At 39.1% G+C, this 27,806-nt stretch overlaps 1 long non-coding RNA gene across 1 annotated transcript in view; it reads left to right on the forward strand.

Annotated features, from left to right (window-relative positions):
- Nucleotides 1–27,806, forward strand: part of LOC107983462 (uncharacterized) — a 122,579-nt gene that overhangs the window by 995 nt on the left and 93,778 nt on the right. The window lies entirely within an intron of this gene.

Raw genomic sequence — 27,806 nt, forward strand, 5'->3', positions numbered from 1 at the left:
TTTATGTCTAGACTTTTCAAGAGATTACTACAGCTTGCAAACACCTTGGAAATTTGCTAGCAACATTCATCTATTGTTTTAGCTGTTTATTATTTTAATAAAAAGTATATAGTGTAGTGCCCCAGCCATTAGGAATATTTAAGTAATAAATAATACAAATTCATAACTAATAGACTAAACCACTCACAGAGAGCAATGTTCTAATTGTTTATTATTGCTGGATCCTTCAGTTTTCATCAGAATACACAACCCCCACCCCCACCACAATACCCTTACACACACCATACACCAACGTTTGAGAAACTCTCAGGAATAGGCTTTTTCACTTTAGAGAATAGCAAGGGAGGAAAGGGAAAGAAACTCCCAGTTTTTAAGGTGTTAGCTGCCAAAGTAATCATGGGGTCTTGCCAAAATGATGGGCAAAATTATTGTCAAAGGAATAGCAAGATTCCCATTTCATCTGAAGTGGGAAAACATTTTCCTGCTTTGTCTCCATAATAAAATACTTCATAAATCTTATAGGTGTTTTATCCAAAGAGAATTTGTAATTTGGCATAGAAAGCTAAAGACTTAATAAAACTACAATTGTTACAATTCCATAGCATCGAGCCACAACAGTTAAAGTATTGTCAAACTGCATTAATTCTACCATTTACATGCATCCACAGAGACATATTTAATCACAGAGATGTAATTAAATACTTGATACTTACTTTTGTAATGGGATTGCTTGATGAGTGGCTTCAAGTGAGGTTGATATACCATTGGATGAGGCAACTATCTGTGTGAAGAGTAGTTATGTACAGAGGCCCAGAATGGTATAGTGATTGAGTGTTCAACTGAAGATCAGGGTTTAAATCACCATGCAACCATACAATCCAATGGGTAATTTGTAAATTGTAATTTGTGCAATTTGTCCAAAACCCATGCAATTTTCAGTGCCCAGTCCCCCCCCCCCCCCCCCAATTCCATTTTTAGGAAACTTCCTGAATTCAGGACGGGTTCTGTTTACATGCCAAAAAAATTCAGTCAATTGCCACCAATGGAAAAACTTTAGAGGCTCATTTATTCATCATTTGTAGGCCAATCAGCATGAAACTCACCTCCATTCTAGGCCACATTTACTTCTGCAAGCCTGCCAAGTTTCAAAATGTTTCACAAATCAACTAATCTTTTGGAAACTTTTAAAGTTTTTTACATTAATATTTTAAAAAACTCACAAGAGGGGGTTCTGAGAATTGAAGTCCCAAGTGCACACTACAAGAGGGGAGGGGAATGGAAGCAGTCAACCAGGCCTCTGATTGGCTGAGAAAGAAAGTGACAAACACACAGAGAGAAAAACCTCAACTCCCATCATGCTCCAGGTGGTAGCACAATATTCCTTCAACGCTTGCACCATACAAAGTGATTTGTCTGAAGTGGGTGTGCAAGGAGGAGGAGGAGGAGCAGCTTTCCTGATTTGCAAGGCTGTCCAAACCACACGCTGCTGCCTCTGGCTCAGGTAGAGTGCTGTCCAAGCCCATTGGTCCCCATTAGCCAAAGAATCCCCTTGATAGGTTCACTTTAGGGTTGTCATAAATTAGAATTGACCTGAAGGTATACAACAACAACAGCAACAACAGCAACATATAGGTCGTCATAAATGTTATTGTTATAGTGAAGAATGAATCATTTTATGCTTTTGCTTCCCACTTCAAGAATAATCCTCAAAGCGAATTCATAGTCTGGTCCTTGGTGAAAAAAACTTGCATGGAATTTTATTTCACTGAAAACTTTATTTTATATGCAAAACATGTAATATTCTGCATCAAAAATGAATGTTTTCCATGCATGAAATGTGTTTTCTGCATAGAAAATTCTTTTTTTTCTTCATAAAAATCAGTGTGTGTTTTTATCCAGATTAGGTATATCACTGCAAGATTCTTGTCTGTCTAGGATTTTTCTCATCAGGGCCCCCATCTACACTGACACTATAATGTAGCTTCAAGATGGCTTGAAGCCATGGCAGTCACACAAATATATGCTAGTAATGCATGTAGTACTGAACATTAAAAATAATACAACACATACAAAATACAGTTAAGCAATAAAATACGCTGCAGCAAATCCCAGTATTCCACATCCAAGGTGAAAGTGACATTTTAGACGCTGCTGTTGATGCAGTTCAACAACAAATCCAGAACAGGGGCTGCCTAGAAATGCTCCAAGGGCATGGATGAGCAGCAGGAGGCTACCTGATCAACAGGAAGGTTACTAGATTACCTCTACTCTTAACTGTCACTTCCCCCCCCCCCCCACCCTCAATTTTAAATCCCATCTGATTCTGGTGTGCTAATGAACATCTCTGCAGGAAATGCAAGAAATAAATTATGGATAGTGGTTTAAGGTCATGGTCTGTATCAACAACAACAACAAAACTTTATTTGTATACTGCTCTAGCTTCCCGGAAGGGACTCAGGGCGGTTTCCAACATAGGCAAAGCATTCAATACCAACACAGAAGAACATGCAGCACAACATAATAAAAACAAACATAGTTACTATTAAAACAAAAATACTCATTTAAAATTAAAAAATTAAAACCAGTTTCAAAACTATTCCACTGAGTGAATTCAGCTACCAATGGTCAGAATTGCACGGTGGGCCTAGACAACTGTGAGAGGCTGGGCCAGGGCTAATGCAATGAAATAACATAAAGTTGGGGAATAAGTAAAGTGCAAACTGACAGCCAGGATAGGGTCTGGGCTACTTGATCTCAAGGCCTGCTAAGCAGCTATAAGATGACAAGGGTAATGCAATGAGGTATTGTAGGGCCGGGAAAGTGGATAAAGTGCAAGATGGGGTCCAATCTGGAGGCCAGAGATCAAGTAACCCAGGGTCTGGGATTAACCATTTTCTTTTTAAAAAATAATTTTTATTTCACAGAATTAAAATTGATTACATGAAATGAAAACTAAGGGGAAGAAATAAAGAGGGGGGAAAGGAATAAGGGGAAAAAGAGGAAAAGTTAAAGACTATATAAAAATAAAAAAGGAAGAAGGGCAAGAAGCTCTTGTTGCACCTCCAATCTTTTCCTCTGGGTAAAAAGTCTATTTCTGTTAGTATTGTTAAAGTCCACTCAGTCTTTACGTATTTACAAAAATATCTTCTTGTTTTATATAATTTTTCAACAAAGTCCAATTTTTTGCTTTTTTATTTGCCTTGATGAGTCTTCAAATAATAAGTTAAATTGCTCATATTCATTATATCCATAATCTTTAGTATCCATTCCTCTTTAGTTGGTATTTCTTTAATCTTCCATTTCATATCATAAATTATTCTGGCTGCCGTAACAAAATAGTTAAATAAAATCTCTTGATTCTTGTTGAGGTTCCTATCAGTCATTTCTAACAAGAAGTACTCCAGTTTAATTTGAAATTTAATTTTAAGTATTCTCCGTATTGTTTGCACTTTTGCACCACCACCACATGTGGTAAAATGTGCCCCCTTCAGTTCCACATTTCCAGCACTCTTCTTGAATATTTTTATAGCACTTGGCCAGTTTTTGGGGTGTCATGTACCATGGAATTAATCATATTCAAAGGCCTGCTGGAACCACCAGGTTTTCAGGTCCCTGCTGAAGGAAAATAGTGGCATGGCTTGTCTTATCTCTTTGGAAAGGGCGTTCCAAAGGTGGGGGGCACCTCAAAGAAGGCCCTCTCCCTCACCAACCGCATTTGGGACAGTGGTGGGAGCGAGATGAGGGCCTCACCAGAAGATCTAAGAGTCTAAGCCAGTATATAAGGGGAGATGCGATCGCGGAGATAGGCGGGGCCCGAAGTGTTCAGAGCTGTAATGATTGTTCTAATCTTGAACCAGTTCAAGACATGGCAATCTAATCACGTGCACAGCAAAACTGGTTCCAAGCTGCCTTATAATATTTATAGATGTGCCCAGGGTTTCTCAGTGCTTGGGAAAGTCACGACTCATTTCATCTATTATTATAATATTTATAAATATTGTTTGCTAAGGGCCCAGAGCCCATATGATGTAGATGGCCGGAAAAAGCTCAAGCTACTGCCTCTTGAAGCTTCTGATATCAAGATTTCAAAAATGCTGTTTTTTTGAAGGGAGAGATGCTTTGAGAATTAAGATTATACCCAAACAGAGAATGTTTAACCAACTAAATAAGATAGTTTCTGTTGCTTTTCATTTGAAATTTGATGTGTGTGATTTCCCTTGCTATTGCTTTATTCTTGCCCAGTTAAATGCTATCATTATCTTTATGCATTTAATCGCACTGGGTTTTTTAAAAGATTGTCTTCCAAAAACTCTTCTCCATGTGACATAGTTGATGAACTACTTTTTGTGTTGTCAGGATATTACAAATGAATTTGTTAAATTTTCAATCTTCTGGGTTTTGAATAGGAATATCCAAATTGTCTTTCTATTTAATATTTTTCTTTAGAGCTGGGCCAAGGAAAGAGGAGCATGGCAATTTAGAACTTATTATTTTTCTAATAGCTGGAGTTGAGAATTTTGGTGACCAGAGGTTGATAAAGATGACGCCAGACAGAAACCAGAATTAGCTAACAAATAGCAAGAATCCTCAATGCCACAATCTAAGAGATGGGATGGGAAACCATGCCTATTTCACATGCTCAGAACTGAAGCCTAATCCCCATATCAACAGAAAAGTGAGCTGTGATGGCACAAAGCTAATGAACTCTATCATAATTCATTAACAGGATGCCAACGATTTTTTGCTGTCCGATGGGAACTCCATGCTCTGTGTTCTAATGTCCTTTTTAGGATTTGACCCTTTGAGGTTTCCCACACGTTTTCTTGCTTTATTTTTCTTTCTGCACAACATTTGGAATTTTACAGTATACTGAGACAAAAATATGAAAGATGCCATTTTCTCACATTTTTCATATTTTTTCATATATCTGTTTCTGGTTGCTGCTTAAGGTGAAAGACAATTTTATTTTACAATATTTGTAAATGCAATGAGATTGTTACCTTACTAATGTGTTGAGAAAAACCCAATGATTTGTTCAATTCACCATTCCAATCTATTGTGAATGCCAGAAATTATTCAAACACTTCTTAGAAATATGGAAAAACTTGAAGCCATTTTTTTCTTGATATAAGTTTGGGAGCCCCGGTGGCACAGTATGTTAAAGTGCTGAGCTGTTGAACTTGCAGACTGAAAGGCTGCAGGTTCAAATCCGGGGAGCGGAGTGAGCGCCCGCTGTTAGCTCCAGCTTCTGCCAACCTAGCAGTTCGAAAACATGCAAATGTGAATAGATCAATATGTACCGCTCCAGCGGGAAGGTAACAGCGTCCATGCAGTCATGCTGGCCACATGACCTTGGAGGTGTCTATGGACAACGCTGGCTCTTCGGTTTAAAAATTGAGATGAGCACCAACCTCCAGAATCGGACATGACTGGACTTAATGTCAGGGGAAACCTTTACCTCTTTTAAGTTTGGGAAAACATTGAATCCCCAGGTTTGTTTTTTTTTAGACTTCAAATCCCATAACCCTGGCGATCAATGGGATGACAGATGTCACAGCCAGTTCAAAAAGGGTTCAAATCCCATAACCCCTTGTCTCTATTTATGCTAGCTTTTCCTTCTGATATTTGAAATATAAGGTATCTGGAAGGTTAAAATTCTATACCTGTGTGTAAATTTTAAGGATAATATTCAGGATTGAAAAAAGAAAAGACAAAATATCACCATCTGTGGACTGGAACATTTTCTGTTTCTGGTCATATCCTCATATGAACTGCTGTCATATGATTCTGTTGGAACACTATGGAAAAATGTTTTTGATGATTCTGAAATCTCAGCTCACAGGGTTTACTCTATTTCTAAAACATTCATGTTTTCTTAGTAACCAAGGCAGCAGCCTGTGACTCAGTGTGCTTCTGTACAAAAACACGATTAAGGAAAATAAAAGCTTTCAGTTTTCTCTTTCTATATTTCTTCTTTTTTCCCCTCTTCATTTGTTTCCCAGAGGGAGGTTGTTCTGTCAACAGTTTTTCTATTATGCATCCTTTTCTCTGACTGTGAAGACTTGGCATCATCTTTGAGTTTCCCCTGCAGGTGCTTTATCCTCAGGCTTCCTCACTTTCATTTTAAAATTTTCTGGATAGTCTGTATATGTTTGAGAAAAAGGGAAGAGATGGAAGTGAATTATAGTATTTGTGAACGTCGTCACCAATAAAGTTGTCTGGTGTTGAAAACACACAAAAAGAGCCATATTGGCTGAAAGCCTATAGACATTTATTTAGGAATTATTCAGTTACCCCATTTCTGGGTTTAATAAACATGAAAAGAGAAAAACACAGTTGTTCCATTTATCCATTATCACTTCTGTTCCACTTTACAATGGAGGGTAGTAGTCTAAAAAAGAGAGTCTCTTCTGCCTATACAGGTTCTCAGCACTATTTCCATGGAGGGCCACCATGGACATAATGCATGAATAGGATTTAGGTTTCATTGATTTCAGTTCCTTTACAGTAAAAATTGGGAATGTAAAAGGTAGATGTCTGGGCAGAGGCAACATAGTGCATGGTTGTATTTGATTGCTCACTGCTGTGACAATAGCAGGTCTCAGCAATATCACCATCCAGAGAAAGTTCTGCTAGTTTAATTTCTCCTCAGTAAGGGAAAAACAAGGTATAGACCAGAAAAAAGTGTCAGTTATGAACAGAACAGTTTTGTCATCTCAAACGCTGAACTGCCATGTTAGGTACACAAGGCTCAATCATGGGGCATTTCTACTAATATTTCTTTTTTAGTTCAAGCATCTGTGAGGGATATCAGTTATGAGCAGAACAGCAGGGTTTTGTGGGGAGGGGGAACACAATCACAATGTGCCAAGCTGTTATTAGACCCAATTCATGAGATTACCCTCAACAGAATATCGTATCTTCTTCTTTCTAAGCTATTTTCCCAATTGACTGTTCAGCATGAATGGAATATCTGAGATGTTTGCAAAAACTAGACCAACAGAAAAGGATTAGACATTTTTTGAGCATATTATCCTGTTGAACATACAACCTACTCACACCTCTCACCCCCCCCCCCCCCCAATGGCAAGAGTAATGTTCTCACACTCATTGGGAACAACTGCTCTTGAAACAGTGGTACCTCTTGGGCCAGCTAGAAGGAATACATCTCCTGCAAGGAACTTTTTCATGAAACACCTATACACCAAAGACACTACTAAGAGAAAGGATATAAGCCTACAGTCTATATATCTTCCAGAAGAGAGGTTGGTTTATAGTTCCCACCACTGACTATCTTGAATAGAGCTGTTGAGGTGCAGTACAAGAACATCTGGAGAATTGCATAATTCATGCACCAAGTTTTTACAAAGTTCATTTTCCTATGTATTTCTCCACTCAATCCTTTCTTACTAATCTAAGACAGTACAGGGGTGTTGCTTTGCCGTCCCTTCTAACAGAGTTTCCACTCAAAATCTAGGAAATAATCTTAACTCCACTGTTGCTTCCACAAGAATCAATCAAACCTGAGCCAGGATTATAACTATTGTCTTTGGTCACTAGTTAGAGCTTGGAATGTTTTACTATTTACAAGTAAGAGTTATCATCCCCAGGTATCCATAAAGAGTCAGGTATCATTACATTTATTTTTTAAACAAAATTTATCCTTTAACTTCCTATTACTCACAATCTGCTACAGTTCATTATTATTATTGACACAACAACATTGCATGACACAGCAAACAAGATAGGTATGCTGGATTTCATATCACAAAATCACAAGTCGAACACTTCCCAAGTGTCTAGGACTGTGTGATGTATTTTCGGATGATGCGCGCAGATCCCAGTAGGGTGGCCTTTTGCAGTTGGCAGATCGTAATTTTGTCAGTGTCTATTGTTTCCAATTGCCAGCTGAGATCTTTTGGCACGGCACCCAATGTGCCGATCACCACCGGGACCACCTGTACTGGTTTCTGCCAGAGTCTTTGAAGTTCAATCTCGAGGTCCTGATAGCGGCTGAGTTTTTCCTGTTGTTTTTTGTCAATGCGACTGTCACCTGGGCTGGCAACATCAATGATCCAAACCTTTTTCTTTTCCACAACTGTGATGTCTGATGTGTTGTGTTCCAGAACTTTGTCAGTCTGGATTCGGAAGTCCCACAGTATCTTTGCGTGCTCATTTCCCAATACTTTTGCAGGTTTGTGATCCCACCAGTTCTTTACCCCCCGTAGGTGCCACCTTGTCGCGGTGGGGGGGGGGCTTAACTACTCCAATGATGACTGAGGGCTGTGCTGGCGGTAGTGTAACTACCGGCAGGTCCAACCAAGCCAGAGAGGTCTCAGCTGAGGAGTGGAACTAAGAGCACCTAACCCATTAGCATTATGAAGAATCAAACCAAAACAAAGACTATACTGGCTCAGTCATCACCCAGGATAAAAAGGACCATGGTGGATGCTGCTGATTCTGGACATCGATCAACAAGTGGGCTATGGAATCAAAATACAAATGAACAGTCACAGAAGTGGCAGAAATATACAATGCCAGAAAACCGCACAATAATAATAATAATAATAATTATTATTATTATTATTATTATTATTATTATTATTATTATTATTCAGATAGATTTTTAAAGTACATAATAAGTTAAGCTGCTAGCCTTTGGTAAATTGTCCACTCATTCACTTTTTCATTGCATCAGTGCTCACAGCAGAACATGAGAAAGCATGCATGGTAGCAGTTGAACCATGTATTATTTTTCTACTGACATTTAGTGATGTCATACCTCAGTAAATATACAAGTAACTAAAAAGCGATGGCAAGAGTTGGATTGCAAAAGGCACACTTCTTTCACTAAGTTGCAACAATAATGTACCTTAGATATTCAATACAGTCGCCCATTTTCATGCGACTGTTTCTGTAATTTCATTACCCACATTTGACAAAATATGTCCCCTCTGGGCACTTCCACACTACACTTAAATGTGTGCTGAAGTGAGTTTAAAAACTGGCTTTGGCGTGTGTTTATGTCCCCACATCCCCTCCACCAAAAGCCCATGTTTTCCTGGGGGAGGGGTGTCTAGATGCCATCCTGGTAACTTCAGTATCCATCCACCCTGAAGCCTCCCAAAATAAGGCCGAGATCTAAGGGGGTATCTAATTAATTCAGATCAAACCAGGGAAACTCTTGTTTGATCTGAATTAATTTGGTCTTACTGGAGTCGTAGTTTGGACGCCTCCAGTAAAACCAAGTCAGGTATCAGTTTAAAGGCCTGTCTACATAGACCCTCTAACAATTTACTGTGTCCTTCAGAAAATATGGCCCAAAAGTCATTTGGCAATGTTTCACCCACAAAAAGGGGAGGGAGTGCCATACTGTAAGTGCGGGCAAAGCTATCACAGTCATGGATGGTAATTTTCACTGCAGTGAAGGATAAATCTTTTCTGGATTTTTATCACAATTTTAATCTATTTTTGAAAGAGAGTTAAGTGGTTTGGATTTCTCCAGTAAAATTCAAACTGAAATTCTTAATGAATTCACTGCCACACTGACATGGAACATATCACCCGCTATCGTCTCATTACTAGAAAAAGGAATTAATTGTAAGTAACTACTTGTAAACTGGTACTTCCATGCTCTGTCCATCACACTACCTCACATTAGAAATTGTTCAATACCTCAAATATCATGTTAACTCTTTTAGATGCTAGTGAATTAGTGCACTTTAGGACGAAGTCCGCTTGAGCTTGTTTTGGTTTATTCTATCATATAACTGCAACAAAAAGGAGCCTCCGATAGCCTAGGGGATAAAAGCCTCATGACTTGAAGGTTGGGTTGCTGACCTGAAAGCTGCCAGGTTCGAATCCCACCCGGGGAGAGCGCGGATGAGCTCCCTCTATCAGCTCCAGCTCCATGCGGGGACATGAGAGAAGCCTCCCACAAGGATGGTAAAAACATCAAAACATTCGGGCGTCCCCTGGGCAACATCCTTGCAGACAGCCAATTCTCTCACTCCAGAAGCAACTCCGGTTGCTCCTGACACGAAAAAAACTGCAACAAAAGATTCTGTGAAGTGAATATCGTGAGTAAAGGGGAAAGCATACTATAATACACGAGGCACTCTTCTTTTCCAGTTCCATTTTGTACATAAAATATTTTCAAAATAATAGCCTAAAATTGGTTTATAGTTAGTAATAAAATACAATAGTAATCATTTTTGCTAGGTATTTTCAGGTTTTATTGATATTTTTATAGCATTCTAGCAAACTCTGCTTTTATGTTCAATTATATATTTAAAAGATTCTCCTCCTTAATGCTGTTATTCTGTTCTTATTTTAATGTCATTTAGTATCTTGGTAAACCCATGGTATTCCATGAAGACACTGCCAAGGCTCTGATCCTAAGACCTGGGATTCTCAAACATTTTCAGTCAAGGAGCCTTTTTAGAAGCAAAAATTTATCATGGAGTCCCACAGTTTTCAACCATATTTCTCTCACAGTTAGCAGCAACTTCCCATCGCACATCAGGGGGGCAATGCCAGCTAGCTTGGATGATACTTTTGATGTTCAAATTAAAATCCAGATGTAATGCCCATTTAAAATGGGCATTGTCATCAACCATGGTTTCCATATGTCTGACTGATCAGGGTTTCAGAAGCTAGAAAAAGTGTTGTGTGCAATTTTTCATTTATATTATGTATACCAAGGCTGGGACTGTAAAATCCCTTGTAACCACAAGTCATGGGAGTTGTGGTCAAAGGTGTCCCTTTCAATATGATTTTCCCACTTTTCACAAGTAATGTCTTAAGTGGTCTGTCTTTTGAAATTGATCTGTTGAGTGTTAGCAATGGATGTTTCGTATGTGCACACTCATCATGAGATTTTTTTGCAGTACTTAGTGATGGTACATAGGCACAAATGATCTGTAACAAATAATAACATAACCCCAAAAAGTCTCACTTCGCTGGAAAAAATGCTTTTGAATTGAGTCAATTTTCAGAATCATCTGCCAGTCATCAAATGTAATCATGCAGAGAAATCAAATGATGCACATGAATGTGGGAACCAACCTTTTGTCAAAGAGCATACTTTTGATGCCCTTCATTAAAAATACTCATTTGCAGCTGCTGCTGTTTTTCCTTAGCAGGCAAGCATAAACTGTCCCTTGTCATTTTGATTATCATTTTTGCTAGCCAAGATTCTCATCTCTTAGGAACAGGTTAAACAATCCAGAGCACGATCAATTCCAGCCTCTGTTTCTGCTGCCAATCATCCTTCTTTCTATTAGGAACCAGATATTTTCCATTAGGAGAACTGCAAACAGTGAGATCAAATTGCCTGTCTGAACCACCAAGAGAGAAAATGCAAAACAATCCAGGCAAGGTAAAGGAGTAGTAGGTGTTGTTATGAAACATCATTCAAGGGAAGGTCATTGCATCCAGTAGTCTGCTCCACATGATCATTTTAAAGGCTCGTTACATATAGATTTTTGCATTTTGAATACTTACAACAACAGCAAGCTATTAAAGAAAACTGACAATCATATTAAGCAGAGCATCTGTATGCAATAGTGTTTTATAGTCAACAATGTAAACATCTTTGGGGGAAAAAGAGCAAGGAGACAAGAAGGAAGCAAATGTCTTTCAAAGCAAAGGGCTATCAATGACTGGAATTGGCAGGGCAATAGCCCAGGACAGAAGTTAGCAACAAACGACATAACTTTATTTATGCATACATTAGAGTTATGGAACATTTCCAAAGTGAAAAATAATAATAAAAATTTATTTGTAGATCACCCTCTTTCCCCAGAGGGTCTCAATGGCATCAATTTGGGGAAGTGGAGGAGAAATCCAGCTTCTAACGACTTAGACGAAGGGTTAGAAGGCACGATCATCAAGTTTGCAGATGACACAAAACTGGGAGGGATAGCTAACACTCCAGAAGATAGGAGCAGAATTCAAAACGATCTTGACAGACTAGAGAGATGGGCCGAAACTAACAAAATGAAGTTCAACAGGGACAAATGCAAGATACTTCACTTCGGCAGAAAAAATGGAAATCAAAGATACAGAATGGGGGACGCCTGGCTTGACAGCAGTGTGTGCGAAAAAGACCTTGGAGTCCTCGTGGACAACAAGTTAAACATGAGCCAACAATGTGATGCAGCAGCTAAAAAAGCCAACGGGATTCTGGCCTGCATCAATAGGGGTATAGCGTCTAGATCCAGGGAAGTCCTGCTCCCCCTCTATTCTGCTTTGGTCAGACCACACCTGGAATACTGTGTCCAATTCTGGGCACCACAGTTGAAGGGAGATGTTGACAAGCTGGAAAGCGTCCAGAGGAGGGCGACTAAAATGATTAAGGGTCTGGAGAACAAGCCCTATGAGGAGCGGCTTAAAGAGCTGGGCATGTTTAGCCTGCAGAAGAGAAGGCTGAGAGGAGACATGATAGCTATGTACAAATACGTGAAGGGAAGTCATAGGGAGGAGGGAGCAAGCTTGTTTTCTGCTGCCCTGCAGACTAGGACACGGAACAATGGCTTCAAACTACAGGAAAGGAGATTCCACCTGAACATCAGGAAGAACTTCCTCACTGTGAGGGCTGTTCGACAGTGGAACTCTCTCCCCCGGGCTGTGGTGGAGGCTCCTTCCTTGGAGGCTTTTAAGCAGAGGCTGGATGGCCATCTGTCGGGGGTGCTTTGAATGCGATTTCCTGCTTCTTGGCAGGGGGTTGGACTGGATGGCCCATGAGGTCTCTTCCAACTCTACTATTCTATGATTCTATGATTCTATGATTCTGTACCAGTTCACAGGTATTTGGCCCACTATGTAGATTACTGCAAACAAAGTATGATACTGGTTTACCCATACTCTGTCTTTCTTACCCCCTTTTTTTCAAGCCAATGAGTGTGTACATGAGCAAAGGTGCATACCAGAATATTCACTCCCCCCACCAAGAAACAGTACTCACAACATGTTGCCAAATAAGGATGGAAAGAAAGTACAGAAGGGAATTTAGACTGAGAGCCATTCATATCCCCAGACAGAGCGACTGAGTGGTGACAGTGTGGTATAGTGGTTTTATCAGGATTCTAGGAAAACAGGTTTCAAATCTCCAAGAGTGTCTTTGGGCAAATCACACTGTCTCACAGGAAGGCAGTGGCAAACCTCCTCTGAAGATACCTTGCTGAGAATATCCTATCATGATGTCATTACATGTCAGAACCAAATCAACAAAGATTGAGTGGCATGCCTATTTCACTTGGGCATATCTGTGGCGCAGCTGGCTAGTAACCAGCTGCAATAAATCACTACTGACCGAGAGGTCATGAGTTTGAAGCCCGGGTTGGGTTAAGCCCCCGACCACTAAATAGCCCAGCTTGCTGTTGACCTATGCAGCCCCGAAAGACAGTTGCATCTGTCAATTAGGGAAATTTAGGTACGCTTTATGCGGGAGGCTAATTTAACTAATTTACAACATCATAAAAACTGCCAGCAAAACACGAGGAAAGGAATGAGGAAGTACAGCCACTAGTGAAGCAACAGCTCCCCCTGTGGCCGGAATCGTGAAGTGGGAAAAAAATGTTAAATGCCTCTGTGTCTGTCTATATATGTTGTTTGTCTGTTGGCATTGAATGTTTGCCATATATGTGTTCATTGTAATCCGCCCTGAGTCCCCTTCGGGGTGAGAAGGGCAGAATATAAATACTGTAAATAAATAAATAAATAACAATATATAATAACAAAGACACTCATTGCCAATTCTGCCTATAGGATTGTATTTCTTTGGTGTTATCTGGTTATGTATACAGTCATTTTCTTTTGCATTTTTATAGTTATGTCATTCTGTAATCAGTTAGGTACAAGTTTTGCAAAGGACACACACTATTTGAACAGTCAGACTTGATTAGAAAAACATCTTGGATAAACCCTCATGTAGTGTATGTAGAGACACATGTCAGTTACACCTGCCACTGTTTCTTCTTAGTTAATGGCAAGTGGCACAAAAAGGCTGAGCAGCACTGTTACACCTCAATAGAGGTCTGAGTGGTCCCTTATCTCCACTATTCTGCATTAAAGACCTGATAGTGGTGCCATTGCACTCCCTAGCTTGGTATTGTAGCACTTTGGCAGTTCTTTCCAAGACTAATGAAGCTTGAGTATATTCAGAACTGGCTGAATGGAAGTCCCAGGACTGCATTTACAACACTTATGCCATACAAATTGTTAACAAGGAGGATTTGGTTAGGGTTTATCAGCAGTCCCTTGGTTGCATAGGGACAGCACTGTAGTAATTATCATTGCTGGAGAGAGAGAAAAATGTGTTGTTTCTCATGTACTCTGTAGACATAGAGAAGCAAAAACATTAAAATATCTGAAAGCAACAGAGATACTTGTGGCACCTTCAATATGTGAAATGTTTTTAAAAATCCATTCCATTTTATACTCATGGTGAAAGGACAGAAAGGCAGTCCTTCCTGAATAGAATCAAGCATGCCCCAATTTTTGTCACTAGAAAAAAAAGCAGGCCAAGAAGACTGTTTCAGATTGAGGAGATAATTTGGGAGGAAAGGGGTCAAACCTTCCATATATGCTTGAAATATCATAGAATCATAGTGTCACAGAACCTTAGAGTTGGAAAAGACCCTTGTCCATTGCAGCACTCCTGAAACATATCTATTAGACCTATGTGATCAATGAACAAAATGTTTCAGTACTCATGACAAAAGTAGGGGGTGGGGAAAAATCTTTTATAAAGTGTTTCCAAAATTGGGCGGGGTCCATCTCATAACTATAATGAGTTAACTACTTTTTTTGTTACATTTTGTTAAGTAATAGTGCCAATGGGGAAACCTCAGGGGTACCTTTCTCCCTCATTGTTAGAGCTATTGGCATGAAACTTTTAGGATTATAAACACATTCACCACTGTTAGCCCATTAAGTTTCAGAAAGTTTTAGTCATTCACGTATGTTTGGAAATTTTCAATGTTTTTACGAACAATTTTTTTAAAGCTACAAGAGCTATCTCCTTGAATTTTCTATACAATGTCACAAAATAACAGGGGATCATTCCCCCCAACTTTCAGAAATATTCAGACATCTACTGATTTTGGGGAATTTTTAATATTTTTTTTTACAAAAACATTTTTAAAAGGTTATAACAACTATCTCATTGAATGTCTTCAACCAATAGAACTTCAATTTAGGAATTTTTACCCAGCCCAGCACAGTTTTACTTACTAGTATTGTGTCAGAGTAATTTGCAGTGCAGCAGTAGTTGGATGGAATCAGTGGAATGCAGAATGAAGAGACATCAGAGACGTTAGTAAAACTATATACAAGTTTTACTGAAAGCAGTAATAATCAAGACAAACAGACTTGCAGACAAACACAGGACTTGACTCTCACTCTAAGCAGACAGACTCAACACAACTCAGAACAGAACTGATGTAATCAGTAATGCACACACACTTGTGTCTGGACACTCCCCAGTTCCAGCCACACATCAAGGTCATCAATCATTTGCTTTACTATATGATATCCTTACTATATGATATTGGTTCTGTTTTTTAGCTTTTCAGTTTCTGTCATGGCAATACAAGCTTGTGAATCCTCTTTGATTACAATAGGAGTTTTACATTGCTCTCCTACGTCTGACATTAGCTGTTGTAGCCATTGGATCTCATTTATGACTTCCCATAAAGCCGCATATTCTGACTCGGTGGTACTACGTGCTACATTGTTCTGTTTTTGAGATTGCCAGTCCGACTCTTTGCATATTCAACAATTTATTGGAACTCTGGCTGCTGCTAGGAGGCACAAATCTCTTCCCTATGAGGTTTTCTGATGCTGTACAGAATTCTGGGAAAAGTAGAATAGCCTTTTGAATTGTCTGCCATATGGCTCCTCACCTTCCCAAACTACATTTCCCAGAATTCTGTGCTGTCTGTCTCTTTCCCAGCTCAGTCAACTCATCCTGCCTTGCTGCTTTTCTCTTCTCATGGTGGGAGGCAGCCTTTCACTTCTTAATTTAAGGAGTAATGGCAGCCTTTTTGGCTTCGTCTCACTTGTTCTGTAAATGAAACTGATTTCTGAGTATTAAAAAATTCAAACAAAAAAAATACTGGATGAGTTTTGCATCTTAAGTTTTTGCGTGGGCGCCCCCCCCCAATGTTTCTTAATATGTGTTTGTATATATAAAATGTATGAATTAGATACAACTTATGATTTAAAACAAAGATTAGCACTCCCCTAATATCTATCCAACCTCCATTAGAAGACTCCCAAAGATGGAGGCAATCAATTTTATTGCCAAGCAGCTCTTCCAGTAGAGATGTTCCTTTTAATGCTTAGTAGAATCCTTTTTCTTATAATTTGAATCTATAGGGGTCTTGATTATTCAATCAGTGTAATTCAAAATATCTTATTTAGAATTGTGGTGGGCACAGTCTTTGTTTATGTGCATGCACACACAAATGCATTAGTGTGGATGGCCAGTGAATTTGTCAGACTGGGGGCAACAAATTCATTATTGATTTTACTGTGATTGCTGCCACATGTGCTCTACAGTGCTAGCAGCTGCAAAGGGAACAGTTAAATTACAACTGGATTTTACCCCCTTCCCATGACATACATTTTAATCATAGCTTTAGGATTTTTCAAAATGTCCATGGACCCCTAGGATTGATCTTTTGGTTGTATCTCTTCAGGAATACAGAAACCTCAACATGAAGTGACTAAACTTATTTTTCCTCTTAGGAGTTCTTTCTGAATTTCATTCTCAAGGAAAGCAATGAGTAATTTTATCAATGTTTCCTACAGTAAGAAAATTGTTGACCATAGTGTAATTTTCAAAGACTATTTAATCTGGGATTTATTCTGCACACCATTCCCCATTGTGTACTTTGTGCAAAAAAAAGTTTTTGTATAATTTTTAATTTAAATTAGTTTAAAATACAGTACTTCACATCCATTGACTCGATGTTCACAGTTTCACTTATATTCCCCCTAGATTGTTTGTGGGCCTCTTTAGGTTCTCTGGTGGTGTTATTATTTAGTATGCTTCCATCCCAACTATCATCAAAATACAGGTTTCAGTGTTATCCACAGTGTGAGGTAACCACTGATGGTCTTGGAACACATCAACCATGGATAGGAAGGTCACACTGTATGTTGTAAGTTTTCTTGAATTCCATTATTGAGTAACAAATGGGAGGAGGAGGAGGAATTATGAATAACTATTTCTACATATTTTAGTAGCAGATTTCTCTTACGAAATTCTTCTGAAAATTAGGACAGTCAGTAAACAAGGCATGACATATTATTTATATTTATTCAAATGTAGCAAGAACCATGACATTTTGCCACTTTTTATTTATTTTAGTAGATTGTAAGTATCCTACAAAGCAATCTCTATCAGTGCTATTATTTTCTCCCCAAGCCATGTCCTCTGTTGCTATGACACAAGAATATTTTCTATTGTCTATAATAATGGTTGGTTGTCCTCTATAGGAATTTGGGTATTAAGAGGTTTACACTGACAAAAGCTTGTCCTTCAAAATGTGTACTTTACCTTACATGGTTTACCTGTGTTGAAGAATAAATAACTGGATTGCCAAATTTAATAGACTTCCCAATGTTTCTTTAGCAGCACATATTTAATTGTATCCTTGATTCGTGAGGTTAAATGATTGTAACCTTCCTGATCTTGCTGGACATTGCCATTCTCAAATGGAGTCCCTCTATTATAAACATTCCCAGTTCTCTAAGTATATTTGAATTAACCCAGTAACCTAATTTTATTTTAAATAATTCCAAAGCTCTGCTCTCTCCCTTCCTGTTCTTTCTGCAGCATTAACTGACTATAAACTACTTTTGTGCTTTAAAACAATATTGCAGTAATTAAAATAAGATAAAGTTGAAATTGGGGGGAGGGAGGGAGAAAGAGCGAGAGAAAAAGAACAGTATGATGGAGGATTGACCCAGTCCTATCAACGTGGGATAGCAAGTGGGCGTATCACACAAAATGTAAAATAACCTGACATTAGAATATTTAAGATGATTTTATGATGTTATTCAAACAAAGCTGTACTGATTTCCATTGTTGTCTATATCTCCAGGCCTTAATAATGACTCCTTCTAAGATCCTGGTGCTCAAGGAGCTGCATAGCAGAAAGATCACTTGCTTATACCAGCAGGTTTTCAGTGACCAATTCTCTCTAGAAGTGCTGAAAATCAAACTTTATGCAAACCCTTGCTTGCCAAAGATCTGTGGAAAGTGAGAGGGTGCAGCACAGTTAGATAGAGACATATGCACACAAAGACAAACCTCACAGATGAGAGCATCTGAAATCCAAACCTGAGGGTGGAGAAATGGTTTGATATTGGGAAGTACATCTCATACCACCTGATGGAGTAGGAGGAAAAAACATCCAGGTTGAGATCCTGCATCTAGCAGGCGGGGGTTAACAATCCACCCACACAGTTCTATGTGCTCTCTTCAATCTTAATAGCTGCTGCTTCTTACTGGTGGAGTGAAAATGGGTAGGGAATTCAGACAAGAAAGAAAAAACTATTCTAAAAGGGGTGAGTACACGTGGTTGTTCTCACAGACTTGGTGCTTGACAGCTGCCTTCAGAGAGGTATTGTAGTGAGTGCAAAGTTTTGGAGAATTGTCTCATTATAACCTCTTTCAATAGAAACAAATTTGTGCACAATCTACACTTACGTGGTTATATGTCACTATCAGGACTCATGAATCCCTTACTGCCCTTACTCGTGTAAGACATGGGTGAAACTGGAAAAAAGTTTCACTTTCTTTTGATGAAACCACAGTCCTACGTATGGAAAAGTGAAAGAATAAGAAGACGAGAATAAAAAAGCCCCACATATTTCAAGGCCTCTGAGTCAGGCAAGAGGGTGGAAACAAAACTGCTCCCCAAATCATGTGCATTTGATAGTGCTCCATAATAATAAAAATAATAATAATAATAATAATAATAATAATAATAATAATAATACAATTTGCCAACTGCAAAAGGCCACCCTACTGGGATCTGCGCACATCATCCGAAAATACATCACACAGTCCTAAACACTTGGCAAGTGTTCGACTTGTGATTTTGTGATACGAAATCCAGCATATCTATCTTGTTTGCTGTGTCATACTATGTGGTTGTGTCAATAATAATAATAATAATAATAATAATAATAATAATAATAATAATAATTTTATTTCTTTCTCACCTCTCGAGGCTTGAGTTGAGGTACAATGTAGTTAAAAACACGTAATCATAAAACATTATGCAAAATACATACATTAAAATGTATTGTAATCTGTGTATTACAATACACAGGACAAATATTAAAGTATAGTAAACATAGAACATGAATTTAAAATTCATAGACTGAGCTGAGTTGTCGGAAGAGATAGGTCTTCAACTGTCTCTTAACCTAGAATCCACTTAAAAGCTGCAGATCCAGTTCAGAATTCCTTCCTCTCTCAATCTATCACGGAGATTTTGGTATGGATCCAGATTGTTTCCTCATTCACCATCTTGAACTATCTGTGAGTGATTTATTGTGGTAAGATTTTTCAAATGCACTCACAGATACAATTCATTGAATACTGGATATTATTTTTATTGCTTCTGAGCCCCCGCACCCATGTGAATCCCATGATTGAAGTTAGAATTCAGCAGACACACTCAGAGGCAGTATACTGCATCTGGATACTGATAGCAATTATGTTGTTTCAAGACTGGATTATTTATGCTTGTTACACAGATTTTGCAGGGCTTGTTAACCTTCATTTTTGCAACCGAGCCTGAAATTGGTATCTTGTACACAATTTTCAACCAAAGCCATATTGAAAATAATGGCAAATTGACTTTACAAGAATTGTTGTTTCTTTTTTCTCACACTTCTTCTTAGTTCTATTTTTTTTGGGGGGGGGGGGAGAATAGGTTGACTCTCTAGCTCCATTTAATAAGAAAAGTATTATGATGGTGCAGTTTAGCCTGGTGCCACCCAAATGTATTGGAAAATAGCACAAATGATGCCAATCTATCACTATATGGATTGTTACATAGAACAGGCGTCTTCTGTGATCTCCCAGGGATGCTCAGGAGAAGCTGATGCTATTGCCTAGTTACATATGAATACAGGTGGCTGCTTCTCTGCTGTCACTCCTTCTACTTCCCACCGGTCCTAAATCACCATGTTGTGAGTGGAAACTAAAATGGAAATTTGACCTTGGAAGGATAGTAGATGTACCTGACAAAAAATAATGACAAGTCTTCTAGATCAACAATGGTTCTGTCCCATATTTAACTTTGCAGCCCTGTTGACATGTTTTATCAAATTCACACACTTACTGCATTGGCAACAACATTTTTTTTTACTAAGTATTGACATTTTAGTTGTACATAGTAGATTCTCAGTTAACCAGAACTCTAATAGAACTCTCAAGCAACTGGGAGAACATTAAATAAATAATATTGCATTTACAAAGCTATTTTTATTATACAACAACTCTTTATTGATTAATCAGTTTTGACCATACAATACAACTATATTACATCGACTTAAGTTTGTCTTTATTGACCTGAATTTGCTTTTCATTGCTGTATTTCAAGATTAATATCAAGCCAATACAGAATTTATGGTATAATATAATATTGGGTATAGTATTGGTTAGGCCTATTTTAATAGTAACTCTCAAGCTATTGAAACTACATTTACCCATCATCTACCAATGTGACAGACAGTTTACTGCATATATTAACTTTCATAAGCAAAAGTTTAAAACTAGGTAACAAGAATGAATGCAGACCCATCCATTTGGGAATGGGGAAGTCCACACAACAATTAGAGAGGGCTACATGCACAGCTATCCTCCACCTTACCTTTTACCAGTGCATCCAAATATCAGATGTTTGGGTTCTGAGTACAGCAGGATCAAGACGCAACCTGAATAAAATTTTTGGACAATTCCATCCTTTTCAGTGGTTGCCCCATGCCACCACCTGCATTGTTCAAGAAAGTCCTCTAAGAATGATTTAGGGTACAAGTCAAAGAAGTGGACAAGAAGGCTCTTTTCTGTGGTATTCAAAATGTATTTCTATACCTTCAAATCCAATTCTGCTTGGTAGTATCCAGATTGACCATTCTTTGGATAAAAGGGATTCAATTCAAAGATGTTATTGAGAGCCAGGTTTTTAATTCCCTTTGACAAGTGGACAACGTGGGGGCCAATCTGATCTCTTTAGGGAGAGCATTCCAGAGCCAGAAGGCCACTACCGAGAAGGCTCGCTCCCTTGTCCCCATCAGACATGCTTGGGATGGCGGTGGGAGCGAAAGGAAGGCCTCCCTGGCCAATCTCTAGGCCCCCACCGGTTCATAGGGGGAGATGCAATCACGGAGATAGGCAGGGCCTGAGTCATGTAGGTTTTTATAGATCAATACCTGCACCTTGAATTGGGCCCGGCAGCTTATCGGCAGCCAATGGAGCTGCTTTAATAGGGGAGTTCTATACTCCCTATAGCCAGCTCCTGTTAGAAGCCTGGCTACCGACCTTTGAACCAGCTGGAATTTCCCGACCATCTTCATGGGCAACCCCACGTTGAGAGCATTACAGTAGTCCAATCTGGATATAACAAAGTCATGGACCACCGTGGCCAAGTCAGACTTCTGAAGGTATGGTCACAGCTGGTGTACAAGTTTTAATTGTGCAAAGGCCCTCCTGGCCACCACTGAAACCTGAGCCTCAAGCGTCAGTGTTGAGTCCAGGAGGACCCCCAAGCTGTAGACATGCACCCTCAGGGGGAGTGCAACCCCGTCGAGCACAGGTTGCCACCCAACACCCCGATTGGTCCCGCAACTGACCAGGAGGGTCTCTGTCTTGTATGGATTAAGCTTCAACTTGTTAGCCCTCATCCAGTTTGTCACAGCTGCCAAGCACTGGTTTAGGGTCTGGGTGGCTTCCTTGGAGTTCAGTGGAAAAGAGTAGTAGAGTTGGGTGTCATCTGCGTAGAGATGGCACCGAACTCCAAAACTCTGGATGACCTTACCCAGCAGTTTCATGTAGATGTTAAAAGGCATGGGGGATAGAACAGAACCTTGCGGGACCCCACAGGTCAAGGGCCAGGGGTCCAAGCAGGTATCCCCCAACTTCACCAACTGGGTGTGATCCCTCAGGAAGGAGCAGAGCCACTGCAGAGAAATGCCCCCAAGACACATTCCCGAGAGCCGCCCCAGAGGGATACCATGGTCAATGGTATTGAACGCTGCTGAGATGTCCAGGAGAACCAGTAGGGATACACTCTCCCTATCTAGCTCTCTGCAGAGGTCATCCACCAAGGCGACCAAAGCCGTCTCAGTCCTGTGGTCAGGCCTGAAACCAGACTGTGATGCATCTAGATAATTAACATCTCATGTTGCTTAGAAGGGTTTCTCAGCCTGCTAGAACAGTATTTCAGGAGACACAAAGGAATGTAGAGAGAAATAGGAATCATAAAGATCATCTCCCCATTTTTTTAAAAATTAACTATGCATGTGGCTCACAACAAAGCTAATGAAATAACATCATCATAGGCTATCACTCATGGCTGAGGATTGTCTTCCAAAAGCAGATTCTTGGCAGTGGGTCCATAAGTGAGACCTATTCTGGATCTGTATAGTATGCCACAATGAGGACACTGGAGATCAGCTGTTACCAACAGTGCTAAAGACTTTGAAGCAGCACAAATAGAGGGCCAAAGAGAGAAATGTGCCAAGCGGAAGGTGCATCAAGCAAACTTTTGTTGGGGCTGCCTTCCATCTGGAAAAGAAATAGCGGAACAATCTAACACACCATACATTTATTTTCCTACTATTTAGTGCCATAAAAATAAGGGGGAAATCATGTTATTTGAAAAAGCTTGGATTGAAACTGTGGAAGAATGGGACTTCACCATCCAGGGATTATTTTGTTGTTGTTGGTATCCTCAGATGACCTAGGAACCAAAGTCCAGTGGAACCAAAACCCAAGAACCCACTATACCTATTAGGGCTGTGCAAGAAGTCATTTGTACCTCGTATGTCAGATCTATTTTGTAAGATTTGTACCACGAAGTGGACACTGCCAATGCAGAAAGCTAAAGATTCAAAACATTTACCCATGAATTTTCTGAAGAGTTATGTAAGTCTTATAAGTGGCTCCAGGTTTCCATTGCAGGGGCCTCTTCTCTTCCAAATGTGCTGGGTTTGCTTCCTCCAAAAGCTCTTTCTCCAAAGATGCTGGCGAATGGGGGCCTGGGCAGGAGGGAGGGTTGGGAGAGAGGGAAGGAGGGATGCCTAACTCAATGGCCATGCAAGGAAGAAGCCCCTCTGGCACGTGGCTGGCCTAGAGAGAGAGAAGCAGAGAGCACCACATTGAGGCTTTAACACGGGAAGCATTCTAAAACAAGCAGAATTCTGGGAAATGTAGTTTGGGGCAGGCCCTTTTGGATTTTCTGCCACAGGGGTCCTCGGCTTTTCAAACTGCGTTTTCCAAAATTCTGTTTACTGCCTTGTGCCTCCTCCATGTTCATTCTGTAAAGGGTTTTTGAGATAAAAGAGGATTGCTGGGAGTTGAATCAACCCTGTGAGGTAGGCATTGTTGAGAGGCAGTAACTCCAAAGTTTACCTAGTAGGTTTCCTATTATTATTATTATTATTATTATTATTATTATTATTATTATTATTATTTCAAAGGCTGGATGGGCATCTGTTGCAGGTGCTTTGACTGTGCTTTTCCTGCCTAGCAGAAGGGAGTTGGACTGGATGGCCCCTGGGATCTTCCAGAGAAATAGTACAGTTAAGTTTATGTTAGTTAAAATCCCCTAAAAATCAGTGTATCTTTATGAAACTTGGGAGAAATTATTCCCTGGTTATGTTGTATCATTGAAAATAGAAAATCAGAGGGGATAGTTTGTTTTTTAAATGTTGTTTATACATTTGTTTTAAAATTCCCCAAAATCAATGGATGTGTGAAATGCTCTTAAACCTTTTATTTATTTATTTTTTGAGGGGGAGAGAGATTGGTAACTCGTGTTCTATAATTATAGCAAGTTTATTCCAATAGCCCTAATAATGAAAGAGAAAGGATCCCCAGAAGCTTCCCCACTTGTGCAATTACTTAATTAAAAAGTAACAATTTTATATCATTATAGTTATGATAATAAGTACAATATTTTAGAAAGGATTTAGAAATGATGCACTGCATGCCCCACCCTCCACCCCAATTTAGTAATGAGTATTGAAACATTTTTTTATCATTGATTGCACAAGTCTAAAACTTACACAACTGACAACAAAGTGCAATAGAGAATCATGTTAGTGAGGAATAGGGATGGAAATTTTTTCATGGAAGAATGTTTTTAAAACATGTGAGACAGCAAAAGTTGTTAACATGGTGATTTTTTAGTTTTTCTCTATTTTTTTTTAAAACAAGTATTTTGCACAATAGTGTTTCACTTCACAGAAATGCATACTATGCATGCACACATATGTACATATATTTTCATATGCACATAGACAACACCCTCGCTGCATTGTGGTTGCAGATGAGGAAAAAAGCGCTGATCTTTTTTCTCTTGCCCAGGCCTGCCATGTTTTATGATATGTTCAAGGTAAGAAAATTTCCCAATTTCCCTTATACTACAAGTCAGGAATAATTATAGCAGGATGCAATTAACCCTCAGATTTATTCCTAGACACCATGTGAGGAATGTCTCTGGGAAAAAAGGGAATATTTGATGCCTGAAATATCAAATTGATAAAGGATTTCAGACAAAAGTCAAAAAGAGCTTGGTGACTGAAGAACAAAGGGAAAAAAAGGGTTGATGCTAACTACTGAATATTAAATTCAGGGTGACTCTTTGCCTCTTGATTTTTTTCTCCTTTCTGCATGAAGACATTTTCTTAAGCAGAACAGCACAAGACACAAAAGAGTTATCAAGAGTACTTACATTGGCTGGCTTACGATTTGATTTTGCAAATGATGCAAGGAAATGGCTATGCTTTAAGAATATTTTCACTCAAGGTTCTACAAACAAGTCTATCTCAGGTTTCACCTGAAGCATCCCAGGATAGCCACTGTTTTTATCACACTTGAAAAAAAACTAGCAAGTACTTTTGGCTTAAAACAACTGCTTAGACTTGTCTCCTCTAATCTGTACATTATCCATTCATAAGTGCCTCTTTTATGTAGGAAGAATTGTGCAATGGGCAATATCAATTAATTTTTAAAAAGTATTTCTGATTTTTAATAAGTTGCTTGCTCTTACTTAGGATGTGGTTTTACAAAATGAAGAAGGGTTATCAGCCAAAATATCAAAATACTGTCTACTGAATCTATGGCACACAATAAATTTCTTCATGTTGTCTCATCCCCATTCTTAACTATGAGACACTTGTAAGTTGGATGTTTGTAACTCAGGGACTGCCTGTACTTTAAGCATATGCTGGAGGAGTGCCAAATTTGTGACCTGAAGTTCATTGTATATCCATTGCCTCCCTCTTTTAAACTACTTTTCTACTGCCCTTTCTAGCTTCCATGCCTTAAAGAGCTACAGAAGACATGTTTATCACACCCAGCGATGACATAACAGAGCTTTGGAGAGGGGACAGGGGCTGGATCTTTGCAGATTTTTAAAACTTAGGTGTAAACTTCATTATAAGGTTATTCTGTATTAGCCTGACAGGTCATTTGGATGCCCCAGCTAATGCTACATATACACTATGGCTGGATCTACACTGCCCTGTATCCCAGGATCTGGTCCCAGATAATCTGTTTATCCCATATTATCTGACAGTGTAGACTCATATAATCCAGTTCAAAGCAAATAATCTGGGATCAGATCCTGGGATTTAGGGCAATATAGATCCAGCCTGCATTTTCTGCATTGTGAATGGCCTGCTTCTATACCTGCAATGATCTAGATTGTAAGGGTTTTTTAACCTACTAGCTGTGCCCGGCCATGTGTTGCTGTGGGGGGAAGTACGGTGGTATGGGAAATAAAGTATTGAGGAATTGGTGGTAGTTAAGGTAAAGGGTAAAGGTTTTCTCCTGACATTAAGTCCAGTCGAGTCTGACTCTGGGGGTTGGTGCTCATCTCCATTTCTAAGCTGAAGAGCTGGCATTTTCCGTAGACTCCTCCAAGGTCATGTAGCCAGCATGACTGCATGGAGCGCCGTTACCTTCCCACCAAAGCAGTACCTATTCATCTACTCTCATTTGAATGTTTTCGAATTTCTGGGTTGGCAGAAGCTGGGGCTAACAATGGGGGCTCTCTCCGCTCCCCCAATTCAAACCTGTGGCCTTTCGGTCCAGAAGTTCAGCAGCTCAGCGCTTTAACATGCTCCGCAATCGGGGTATTATTTCCTAAAGGTTGTGAATATACAATATTTCTGATTGGAGGCAAGTATGAATGCTTCAATTAGGGGAAATGATTAGCATGTAATGGCCTTGCAGCTTTAAAGCCTGGCTGTTTCCTCCCTGAGTGAATTTTTTGTTGGGAGGTGTTAGCTGGCCCTGATTGTTTCCTGTCTGGAATTCCATTGTTTTCAGAGTGGTGTTGTTTGCGATATTTTATGTGCTTCTACTGTCTGTGGCCCTCAGAAAACAGAGGATTTGCCAGACTTTGGTGATGGGAAGACTTTGTTGGGAGGTGTTAGCTGGCCCTGATTGTTTCCTGTGTGGAATTCCCCTGTTTTCAGATTGTTGTTCTTTATTTAATGTTCTGATTTTGGAGATTGTATTGTTCTGTTTTATTATACCACAGTAATTTTTATATATTCAGATTTTAGTGTTTTTAAATAGTTGGAGCCAGATTGTATTCATTTTCGCAGTTCACAGCAACACAATAATAATAATAATAATAATAATAATAATAATAATAATAATAATAATAACAACAATAGTAATGAGAGTAATAATAATGACTTTGGTAATACACACTGCTTCACTCTCTTCTCAGCTTCTTTTCTGGAAGAATCGTTTCTTGGGAGATGTTAGCTGGCCCTGATTGTTTCATTTGTGGAATTTCCAATTTCCCTGCTTTCAGAGTGTTGTTCTTTATTTACTGTCCTGGTTTTAGAGATTATATTGTTCTGTATTATTCTATCACAGTAATTATTTCATATTACAGTAGAATCTCACTTATCCAACATTCGCTTATTCAATGTTCTGGATTATCCAACGCTGTCTGCTTTTTAGTAGTCAGTGTTTTTGTAGTCAGTGTTTGAAATTCATTGTGATATTTTGGTGGTAAATTTATAAATACAGTACTTACTACATAGCATTACTGCACATGGAACTACTTTTTCTGTCAAATTTGTTGTATAACATGATGTTTTGATGCTTAATTTGTATAATGATGGCCTAATTAGATGTTTAATTGGCTTTTCCTGAATCCCTTCTTATTATCCAACATATTCACTTATCCAACATTCTGCTGTTTATGTTGGATAAGTGAGACTCTACTGTATATTGTATATATTATCTGCTTAGAACTGGATTATATGAGGCCCATTCTACACAGCTGGATAAAATGCACACTGAAGTGGATTATATGGCAGTGTGGAGTCAAGATAATCCAGTTCAAAGCAGATAATATAAGATTCTAAATGGCTTATATAGCTGTGTGGAAGGGCCTTGAGTCTACACTGCCATATAATCCAGTTAAAATCTGATAATCCATGGAAGAGGCCTAAGTGAGGCCTGTGCCTGTCCCCTGGGCTGAGTAGGTTGCTAGGAGACCAAGTGGGTGGAGCTTAGCCTTCAAACT

The sequence above is a fragment of the Anolis carolinensis genome, chromosome 4 (genome assembly GCF_035594765.1).
Source record: "Anolis carolinensis isolate JA03-04 chromosome 4, rAnoCar3.1.pri, whole genome shotgun sequence".
Classification (NCBI taxonomy): Eukaryota; Metazoa; Chordata; class Lepidosauria; order Squamata; family Dactyloidae; genus Anolis; species Anolis carolinensis.